Raw genomic sequence first — 10843 nt, 5'->3', positions numbered from 1 at the left:
GTAGACAGTGGAAGGTGGGGGCCTTGAGAGGTTACTATGCAAAGCTATGAAGGTAAGAGCTATGATGCAAGAGAGATCCCACAGGATTGGGGATTGAGGACCATGGAGGCATCAGCTGAGGAAAGCAGCAGCCACGGAGTGGAGCCAGCTCAAGACAAAGGCTTCGTGTGTTTAACAGCAACCTTCTTACCCCGGGCTGTAGCATAGTGATCCGCCACATAGGGCATGATCAGGTACCTTTAAAAGCATCCTTAAAGTCTGGCACTAATGCTCACTCCTCCATCCAGTGTCCCTGGATCCACCTAGGTGGGAGCAAATGCTTTCCGGTTCTTTCAAATGGCTCTTAGGAATTACCGCCCACCTCGGTTTAATGATGCGGACATCCATCTAGCCCGGCTGTGAGCACTTTAAATTCCCTTCCACGAGTAGATCTTTTTGGTTGTTTGGCCTTGAACTCACAGAGATCTGCCTACTTTTGCCTCAGAAGTACTGGGATTAAAGGCATGCGCCACTATGCCTGGCACAGAAGTCATTTTATTGCTAGTGGTGTCCATCACATAAATGACACAGCAGAGAGTAAATTCTGAGGATTCAGGGGTTGGTTGAGACAGAATTAGCAGTCTTTGTCCTTTGAGATCTGAAACCCTGATCTAGAAGTTGACTGGAAAAGAATTAATCTCCTCTCCCCCTGACACCATACCCCCCTCCTTCCTTTCTCCCATCTCCTTCCTTCTCTCTTGCATTTCTTCCCCCCTTTCCTCAGTTTCCCTCTCCTCTCCTTCTCCTCCTTCCTTTTCCCCTTCCCCCTCCCTTCTTTTCCTTCCCCCTCTATTTCCTTCCCTCCTGCTCCCCATCCTAGGCCAGTGTTGGAGAACAGACTAGACGCAGGACCTTGTACATGCTAAGCAAATGCTCTATCAAGACAGTTAGCCCAGTTTGCAAATTCTTTCTTTTTTTTTTTTTTAAGTAACTTTACCAAGATACTATTCACCTGCTTTGAAATCTGCTCAGTAGCTTTTAGTATAGTTACAGAGTTGCGCAACTGTGATGACAATATGACTCTGTCTGCCTCAAAGCTGCCTCCACGGCTGTTCATCCTGTTTCCACTGCTGCCTATGTATTTGCATATTCTGGACATTTTCTATTACTATGTCCTGATGGTCTGATCATTAGGCTGAGTCATTTTGTAACTGGCTTCTTTCACTTTGCGTAGTGTCTTTGCATTTCACCCATGCTGCAGCGTCTCTAAGTCCTTCACCTCTTTTCATCCTGAATGCAGTCCATTGTATGGATACACCATATTTTATTTAGCCACCCATAAACGATTGGTTCCTGGTACTCTGTGACTATTGTAGATCATGCTGTTAGTAACATTCACGCACAAATTTTTGTGTGAATGTTTTCATTTCTCTTGGGTCTCCATCTGGGCTTAGAATGGCTACCACATAGGTTAGCTGTCTCGGTTAGGGTTTCTATTGCGATAAAACTCCACGACCTAAAGCCACTTGGGGAGGAAGGTGTAGGGGGGAAATGCTGGCCACGCCCCCTTCGGGGCTGGCAGAGGTGATGTCGGCCGCACACACTTGGGCATGGTCAGAGTGACATAGCAAGGCCTTAAATATGAGGGTCACATGCATGCGGCTCTCTCTGTTCCCTCACCGGTCTGGTTGTACAGGACTGGCTCCGTCACGTGAGTACTTTCCTAATAAACCATCTGCTTTTCAAACTAGCTCTGACTCCACTGCGATCCACATTCATTGCGTTCATCATTAGGAAGGGGTTTGTTTCACCTTAGGACTCTCAGCTCACACTCTGTCACTGAGGGAAGTCAGGGCCAGAACTCAAGGCAGGAACCTGGAGGCAGGAACTGATGCAGAGGCCGTGGAAGAGTACTGATGACTGCCTTTCTCTCCATGGCTCGCTCAGCCTGCTTTCTTATACCACCTCGGACCACCAGCCCAGGTGTGGCACCATCCACACTGGACTGGTCTCTCCCATATGAATCAATTAAGAATTACATCACAGCCTGTCAGTCAGATAGATGGAGGCTCAACTGAGGTTCCCTCTTCCCAGATGATCATAGCTGGTGTCAAGTTGACAGAAACTTTAGCCAGTAATGGAGATATTTTGAGGCTCTCCCAAACAGTTTTCCAAAAGTCACTGCCATTTTACAATCCCTCCAGCACAGTATTCGGTCTGCGTGTTCTTTCCATTCTTGCCGATGCTTACACCCGCCAGTGCATTTGCTTGCAGTCATCCTAGTAGGTATGAAGTAGCTTCTTGTGGTGTGGATTTGCATAGCCTTGATGGCTAAGGAGGATGAGTAGACCACCTGGAACCACCAGCCCAAGGGTGGCACCACCACATTGGGGTGGTCTCTCCATGTCAATAAAATTCAATAGAACCCTCAAATTGTGTGTGTGTGTGTGTGTGTGTGTGTGTGTGTGTGTGTGTGTGTGTGTTACATGTTACAGTATTCATGGAGGCTACAGGACAATCTGTGGGAGTCAGCTCTCTCTACCATTTGGGTCCCAGGATCAAACTCAGGTCATCTGTCCTCACAGAAGCCCTTTTATCCACTGAAGCATCTCATCTGACTCTGTTTTTGTTGTTTTCTTTTGAAACAGGATCTTGGCATTGTTTAATTCAGCCTGGCCTCAAACTCAATATGTGGCAATCCTCCTGCCTTAGCTCTTCCCAAATGTTGAGATTACGGACTTGTCATCCATCTGAAAGCTCAAATTCACTTTTTTTTTTTAAAGACAGGGTCTCACTGCATAGCCTTGGCCAGCTTAGAATACACTATGTAGACCAGGCTAGCCTCAAACTCACAGAGATCTATCTGCCTCCTGAGGGCTAGAATTAAATGCATGAGTTACCACACTTAGCATCTATGGAATCATTACTGCACAAATCTTGGTTGCTTGAGGACTGTGCTAAAGCAAGGGTCAACTTTCAGGAAATGAAGCCTGTGCTTTGGAGGCAGAGTGTCCTTCCTGATACTCAGTTCACTGAGGATCTTGAGCTGGGTTTTGTAAACAATCACGAGGATATCCTTAGCTATAAGCCCTACACTGCCAGAGAATGTCACTGGACTAGACCCTAATAGGGAAATAGTTTTCTAGACTCAAAGCACATCACTCCTCTGGCATCCGAGCCAGGGAGTTGATTTACCTTTTAAGGCTCATGCTTCTTGGGCACTATAGAGTTGTGAAAATATCGCCGAACCCTAAAGTTAGCTTTGGACTTGACTGTCAAAATACAAAATGATAGACTGAAAGTTGTTCACATTGAGAATCTCAGATGGGCTGGAGGGATGGCTCAGTGGCTAAAATCACTTACTGAGGCACGGTACAAAGACCTTGTAGAGGACCCAGGTTCAGTACCCAACCCACACAGCATCTCACAACCATCTGTAATTCTAGTTTCAGAGGCTCTGATACCCTTTCCTGACCTCAAACAGCATCAGGCACCACGAACGGTGTGCATACATACACGTACACAAAATATTCATACACATAAAATAAAAGTAAATCTTTGCTGGAGAGATGGCTGAGCAGTTAGTAAGGGAGTTTGTCTCTTAGCACCAATGTCAGAAAACTCACAACCATCTGTGACTCTAGCTCCAGGGGATCTGATGCCTCTGGCTTCCACAGGCACCCCCCCCCAACAAGTGACATATATTCAGACAGACACACATACATAACTAAAAGTAAAATAAGTCTTTTTTCTTTTTAAATCTCAGCCGGGTGTGGAGGTGGACGCCTTTCACTCAGGAAAGCAGAGAGAGGTGGATCTCTGTGATTTTGAGGCTAACCTGGTCTGTAGAGGCGTTCCAGGACAACTGGGACCCCACTCCTTCTCCCCCACCTCCCCCCAAAAAAGAGGAAAAAAATCTCAGGGCTGGTGAGATGACTCAGCAGACAGAGGCACCTGCTGCCTAGTCCAACAGTCAGAGTTCAGTCTTTGAGATGCACGTGTTAGGAGAGAACTGACTCCTGCAAGCTGTCCTCTCTCTCTCTCTCTCTCTCTCTCTCTCTCTCTCTCTCTCTCTCTCTCTCTCTCTCTCACACACACACACACACACACACACACACACACATGAACACACAATAAATAAATAAAAAAGGTAATTTTAAGAAATCTCAAAGAACAAAAGAAAGAAAGAAAGAAATCTCAGTTGGCAGCTAGGTGGCACACATCTGTCATCCCAGTACTTGGGAGGTAGAGACAAGAGGATCAGAAGTTCAAAGTCATCCTTGGATGGATACTTAATGAGCTCAAGGCCAATCCAAGCCACATAAAACTCTGTCTCAAAAAAAGCATCATCAAATCAAATAACCTGAGTTGGTAAACCCAGGTCTGGAGGCTAACACCCAGCCCTAAGGATGGGTCATGAGTTTGAATTTAGCCCAGGTAAGACAGTGAGTTCATATGGAGGGCAGAGGTTGACCATGGGTGATTCCCAAAACTGTGCTCTGCCTTGTATATTGAGGCTGAGTCTCTCACTTGAACCCAGAGCTCACAGATTCATCCAGCCAACTTTCCCAGGGTTCCCAGCCTCTGCCCCTGAATACAGGACTCACACTGAGGCAAGCTGTCGCCCCAGCTCCATGTTTTTAAAACATATAGTACAGACTGAGGCCTGCATGGTGTCTGTGCATCAGGGCCTCAGCTCTGCTGTGTCTGGAACCCTAACGCTGACATATACATACATGCATACATACAAACATACATGAAGACATGATCAAAATAACCTAGCCTGCCAGATATGAGAACCAAGGTCTCAAGCACCAGTCCCAGGACACCAACTTTGGTCATCTGGCTCCCAGCCAAACTCTCAACTGACCAGAGATCATGGGGCAGCCTAGCTTGTCTAGACCAAAGAACCACTCAATATACTCATGGGCCAAGACAAATGTAGTAGGTGTTGTCTTCAGTCACTAAGTTCTGGGGACAACCAGCAAAAGTTCATGTACAAGCTGACCTGTGATAGTCATTTCCCTTTTAATTCCTGGAATCATTGTCTAAAATGAAGGATCGGGATTGATTCTAGAAGCTTAAAACACCAGATGTCAGATTTTCTTTCAAAATGAGTTTTTTTTTTCAAACTAAGAAAAATATGCTGTCTTTAGAGAGATAGAAAGATTCAGATAGGAAGGTAACAAGATTGGCCATGAACTAGTGAGTTTTGCTTGTTTTGTTTGTTTGGCTGGTTTTCTGAAACGGGGTCTTGCCGTGTAGCTCTGTCAGGGCTAGAACTCACTAGGTAGCCCAGGCTAGCCTTCAGCTCACAGCAACTCTCCTACTTGAGCCTCCCAGGTGCTGGGATTATAGATACATATGTCATCATGCCCAGCTGCAGTTAGGAGATACCCTTGAAGCTGAGTGGCATGTGTGGGCTTATTATCCCAGTCTCTCCTCAAACTTCTTTCTTTTTTAAAGATGTGTTTTGTTGGTGTGTCTGTGTCAGTGTATGTCTGTGTATTTGTACGGGTGCTCCTTCCACTACAAACACTAAGCACAAAAGCAGGCTTCGGGTGGCCCCCTGTTTTGCCCTCCACTCAATTTTTCCTTTTCAGGCAGGGTCTCTCTCTCTCTCTCTCTCTCTCTCTCTCTCTCTCTCTCTCTCTCTCTCTCTCTACCTGTGGCTTGTGTTTCCTGGGCTAAGCTGGAAGCCAGCAAGTCCCAATAATAGTTTCTCTGCCTCCCTTGGAAGTGGGGCTCCAGGCGTGGGTGTATAGCATGCCCAGCTTGTTGTGTGGGTGCTGGGACTGGAACCCCAGTCTTAATGACAGTGCAGGAAGCACTCTTAACAGCTGAGCCATCTCTCCAGCCCTGTTCAAAATTTTTCTATAATGTAGGTTAAAAAAAAAAAGTCAAACGAACTGAGATGTGAAAATCAAGCCAACAATCCGAGACTTCTCAAATAATATGAGAATATGGGAGGCTTTAGTCTGCAGGTTATGGTGGCTTACACCTGCTACTCTAACATCTGAGAGACTGAGGCAGGAGGCCAGCCTGGGCTACACAGTGACATCCTGTCTCACACACTTTCCCTACAAATGCAGCTAATTTTTACCTTTATTTTAATGGTATGGGTGTTTTGCCTGCATGTATGTCTGTGTACTGCTTGCATGCTTGGTGCCTGTGGAAGTCAGAAGAGGAGGTCAGATTCCCTGGAACCGGAGTGACAGATTACTGTGAGCCACCATGTGGGTGCTGGAAAACAAACCTAGGTCCTCTGGAAGAGCAGCCAGTGCTCTTAAGCACTGTGCCACCTCTCCAGTCCCAGAATAACCCACTTAAAATTTATTTTAGTTTATTAATTTATTTTTTACATTCTAATCCCAGTCCCTCCTCCCTCTTCTCCTCTAGCTCCCCCCACCCCACCTCCCATCCGCTCCTCAGAGAGGGTAAGGCCTCCCCTAGGAAGTCTACTAAGTCTGTTCCATCATCTCAATAAAACAAGACCAAGGCTCCTCCCCACCCCTGTGTCTAGGTGTCGAGGCTGAGCAAGGTATCTCTCCATATAGAATGGGCTCCACTAAGTCAGTTTGTGCATTAGAGTTAGATTTTGGACCCGCTGCCAGTGGTCTCATATATTGCCCTAGCAGAATAACCCACTTTTGATGAACTTACTCTGACGTTGAAATAGGCCCACTAGTTAAATCCAAGGATCTTGCTTAGCACTGGGATTTCATGTAGAGCAACAGGAAAGCTAACTAAAGCAGCCAGACCTTCTCCTCAGCAGTATTTGGCCTTCAGTTTCATCTTTTGCACTTGACTTTTCTTCACTTGACAGGGACAGAAAAACAAGTCTGTCAAAAGCTATAAGTAGATAATCACAAAAAAGAAACCTTTTCTGTAGTGCTAGCCAGCAGACCCCACCACGGGGGGCCTTCATCACTGAGGTGCACACCTTGGCCTGAATTACCAAGTACTTTGTTTTGTTATAGACAAGATCTCATGTAGCACAGGGTGGCCTTGAACTCAGTATGTAGCCAAGGATGACCTCCAACTACTGAGCTACAGGTCTCCACCTCCCAAGTGCTGGGATTATAGGCGTGCACAGCCACGCTTCGTGTACATGAGGCAATCACTTTAGCAATGGAACCATATGCGGCCCCCTTTATGTTTTTCTTTCTCTCTTCATCTCTCTCTTTAGAGATGATGTCTCTTTAGAAACAGGGTCTCTCTATTTAGCCTCTGATGGCCTGGAACTCATTATGTAGACCAGGCTGGCCTTGAATTCACAGAAACCCATCTGCTTCTGCCTTCTGAGTGCTGGGATTAAAGGCGTGGGCCACCATGCCCAGCTCCATAGTACTAACTTTTAAGAGGACTTCATTGCTTCTGTGTTCCTATCATGTACCTTTATGTGGAAAACAAAGGTCTCCTTTAATGTAAGTGTGAATTCTAGACACAACTTTTCTCAGCACGCTTGTGAGCAACACACAAGATGACATAGTGAGCAGAACATCTAGTTTATATTGAAAACGTGCTGGAGACCCTCCTTTTTTCCATTGAATATTTCAAAAATTAAAAAAAAAACCTTGCAAAATCTAGTTCATGGCGCCCCCCTTCCCCAGAGCACTGGGTTCAAGGGCCCCACTCCTTTCTGAGCAAAGACCACAGCAGGGACTTTAGGACACTGCCTGAGGTCAAGCATTTTTGGAGGACCTGCCAGGTTCCTCAAGTCACACTCACAATAACCTCTGGTTTAACATGTAAACCTTGGGTTTCTTGTATTTCCTCAGGACCAAAAGGCCCCCTTTCTCTTCCAACAACCTATACTGGACTCAGGACACTGAGGTCATCTTATACCAGCATGTCAGTTAACCCTGACTGTGCCAAAGCACTTCCCAGACAGGAGTTTGGGGCTTAGCTGTTTCTTTTCCCAATATTGAATTAATTCCTTGTTTCAACACTAGAAGAAAAGTTTCTGCTTTTTGCTCTCTCTCTCTCTCTCTCTCTCTCTCTCTCCTCTCTCTCTCTCTCTCTCTCTTTCTGTGTGTGTTTGTGTGCGAATGTGTAGGTTGCCATGCATGTGTGTATTATGGGGGAGCTCATGGATGTATGTATGTGTGTGGGTAAGCTCATACACTCATACACGTGGGCAGGGGTGCGCCCATACATATGTTTGTATGGGAACCCAGGCATGTGTATGGGTGTGTGAGAAAGAGAGCTCATGTATGTGTGAATGTGTGTGTGTGAGAGAGAGAGCTCATGCATGTGGGTAGGGGTGTGCCCATGCATGTGTATGTATGGGAACCCAGGCATGTATATGTATGTGAGCATGTGTGCCTGTGTGTATGTGCCTGTGTGTGTGTGTGTGCCTGTGTGTGTGTGTGTGTGTGTGTGTGTGTGCGCGCGCGCGCGCGCGCGCGCACGTGTGTGCCTGTGTGCCTGTGTGTGTGTGCCTGTGCGTGTGTGCCTGTGTGTGTGTGCGTGCGTGCACACTTGCAGGCCGTCATAGGTATTGAGTATCTTCTTCTATCACTCTATTTTGGGAGATTTGATGACTCACTGAACCTAGAGCTTGCTGTTCTGGTGAGATGGCAGTGAGCTCCCTGGATCTGCTTGTCTCCTTCTCCCACCCTGGGTGACAGATGTGTACCACTGGACCTGCCAGGTGCTGGAGAGCTGAGCTCAGGTCATGTGTGTGCCACAAGCACTTCACCCACTGAGCCTTCTCCCCTCCAGGGCCTTTTCTTTCTCTTTCTTTTCTTTTCTTTTCCTTTCCTTTTTTTTTTTTTTTAAGTTTTTGTTTTGAGGGGAATGCCAATGTTCAAATTAGTTTCAATTTCCAGTCTCTAACCTCACAGAAAGCCTTAAAAAACTTGTCTCTGAAACCATACATTCTCCAACATTTACATAAAGTCCACATTTTATATTGTAATTTTTTTTTTCAGGATCCAGAGTTAAATATGTGAAAGTGAGGCCCTAAAGAAGAATTTTTATTTGCCAAAGGCCGGAGCCAACTGGCTGTAGAGCCAGCGCTGCTACTGGACCTTATCTTACAGCTGCTGGGCAGGTCCAGCTGTGAGGGAAACCCACGTTCAGTTGGGGGAAGGCAGCCATCCGTGGAGCCTTCAGCAAATGCCAAGGAGGAGGATTCAGGGCTGGGAGATGCTCATGGGTAAAGCGCTTGCCACTCAAGTGTGAGGACTGGAGCTGGAATCCCAGAGCCTGTGTAAATAAACACCAGGGTGGCCACCTGCAATCCCAGCCCTGGGAGCAAGTCCGCTAGCTTGGTGAGCTCTGAGTTCAGTTGAGAGACTCTGCCTCAATGAATAAGATGCAGAGCTATCACCACCACTCCCAACGGTACCACTGGGCCTTACACATGTATAGGAACACGTAACTCACAAACGCATACAGATGCAAATAGAAGGTATAATCGGGGGTGGTGAGCCATAGCTGTAATTCCAACGCCAGCTTGGGCTACATAAGAAATTTTTTTTAAAAAGCTGACAACTTATAACTTGGCTCTTTGTAAAGAACGGTAAGGAAGTGATTCTCAACCCGCTGAGTCAACTGACCCTTTCACAGGGGTTGCCCCAAACCACCAGAAAACAGATATTTACATTGACTTAGAACAATAGCAAAATTAGTTATGAAGTAGCAATGAAATAATTTGATGGTTGCCCCAACAACATGAAGAACTGCATCAAAGGGTGGCAGCATTAGGAAGGTTGAGAACCATTGGAGAGTGAATGATGGCCATGAGGTAGACTTTGTTTCTTTTTCAAGACAGGGTCCCACTATGTAGTCCTGGCTGTCCTTGAATTTGCTCTGTAGATCAGGCTGGCTTCAAACTCACAGACATCTGCCTGCCTCTGCTGAGATTAAAGGTGTGCATCACCACTGCTAGGCAGGGCTATTAGGTACACTTGACAAGATTTCATGAGAATGCTAATGGTACTTTTGTTTGGTATGTTGTATGCGGTCTGTGTATGTTCTTGTATGGCTGTGTGCATGGGTGCATGCAAGCATTTCTCTCTCTCTCTCTCTCTCTCTCTCTCTCTCTCTCTCTCTCTCTCTCTGTGTGTGTGTGTGTGTGTGTGTGTGTGTATATAACTCAGTGGTTGACATGGTCTTTATCACTCTCCAACTTCTTGTGACAGGGCTTCTCACCAATCCTGAAGTTTACAGATTCAGCCAGGCTGGCTGGCTGGCCGGCCAATGAGCTTCAGGGATCTATCTATAGCCCTGACATTCTAGGTGCCAACAAGCATGCCTAGCTTTTCACATGGGTTTTGGGGGTCAAGCTAAAGTCCTCATGCTTATGAAGCAGGCACTTGCTGAGTCATCAACCCAGCCAGGAATACTTATTTCTCTCATCATCTACATCTAAACCCCACTCTGCTGCCTAATAAGAAGGTGTCAGACTAACCCCAATAGAACATTCCACAAAATCCCTGGCTGGCACTCCTCAAAGCTGCCAGTATTAGGATGAACAAGAAAGACCGGAGAACAAGGGACGTCCAACAGCTGAGAGGAGCCCAAGGAGACATGACACATGTAATGCAGGGTCCTGCATGGCCTCCAGAAGACTTCAGGGGAAACTAAGGAATCATGGGATTCCTATATAATTGCCAGGCTTTCCTTATTGGCTCTTTGAGACAAGGTGTCGCTTTAGACAAGACTCTACTTAGTCTAACCAGAACTCCCGTCAATCCTCCTGTCATAGTCCTCCAAGAGCTGTGGTTAGCAGTTGTAAGCCACAAGCTCAGCTCGTTATCGGTTCGATAGTAGTGACAAATATTCCAAACGAATACCAGGCGTTCACTGGGGAAGCAGTTACAGGGTGAAATGCTCGGAATCCTTACTACCTGCC

The sequence above is a fragment of the Cricetulus griseus genome, chromosome 7, assembly GCF_003668045.3.
Source record: "Cricetulus griseus strain 17A/GY chromosome 7, alternate assembly CriGri-PICRH-1.0, whole genome shotgun sequence".
Classification (NCBI taxonomy): domain Eukaryota; kingdom Metazoa; phylum Chordata; class Mammalia; order Rodentia; family Cricetidae; genus Cricetulus; species Cricetulus griseus.
Note: the sequence above shows the minus strand (reverse complement) of the source record.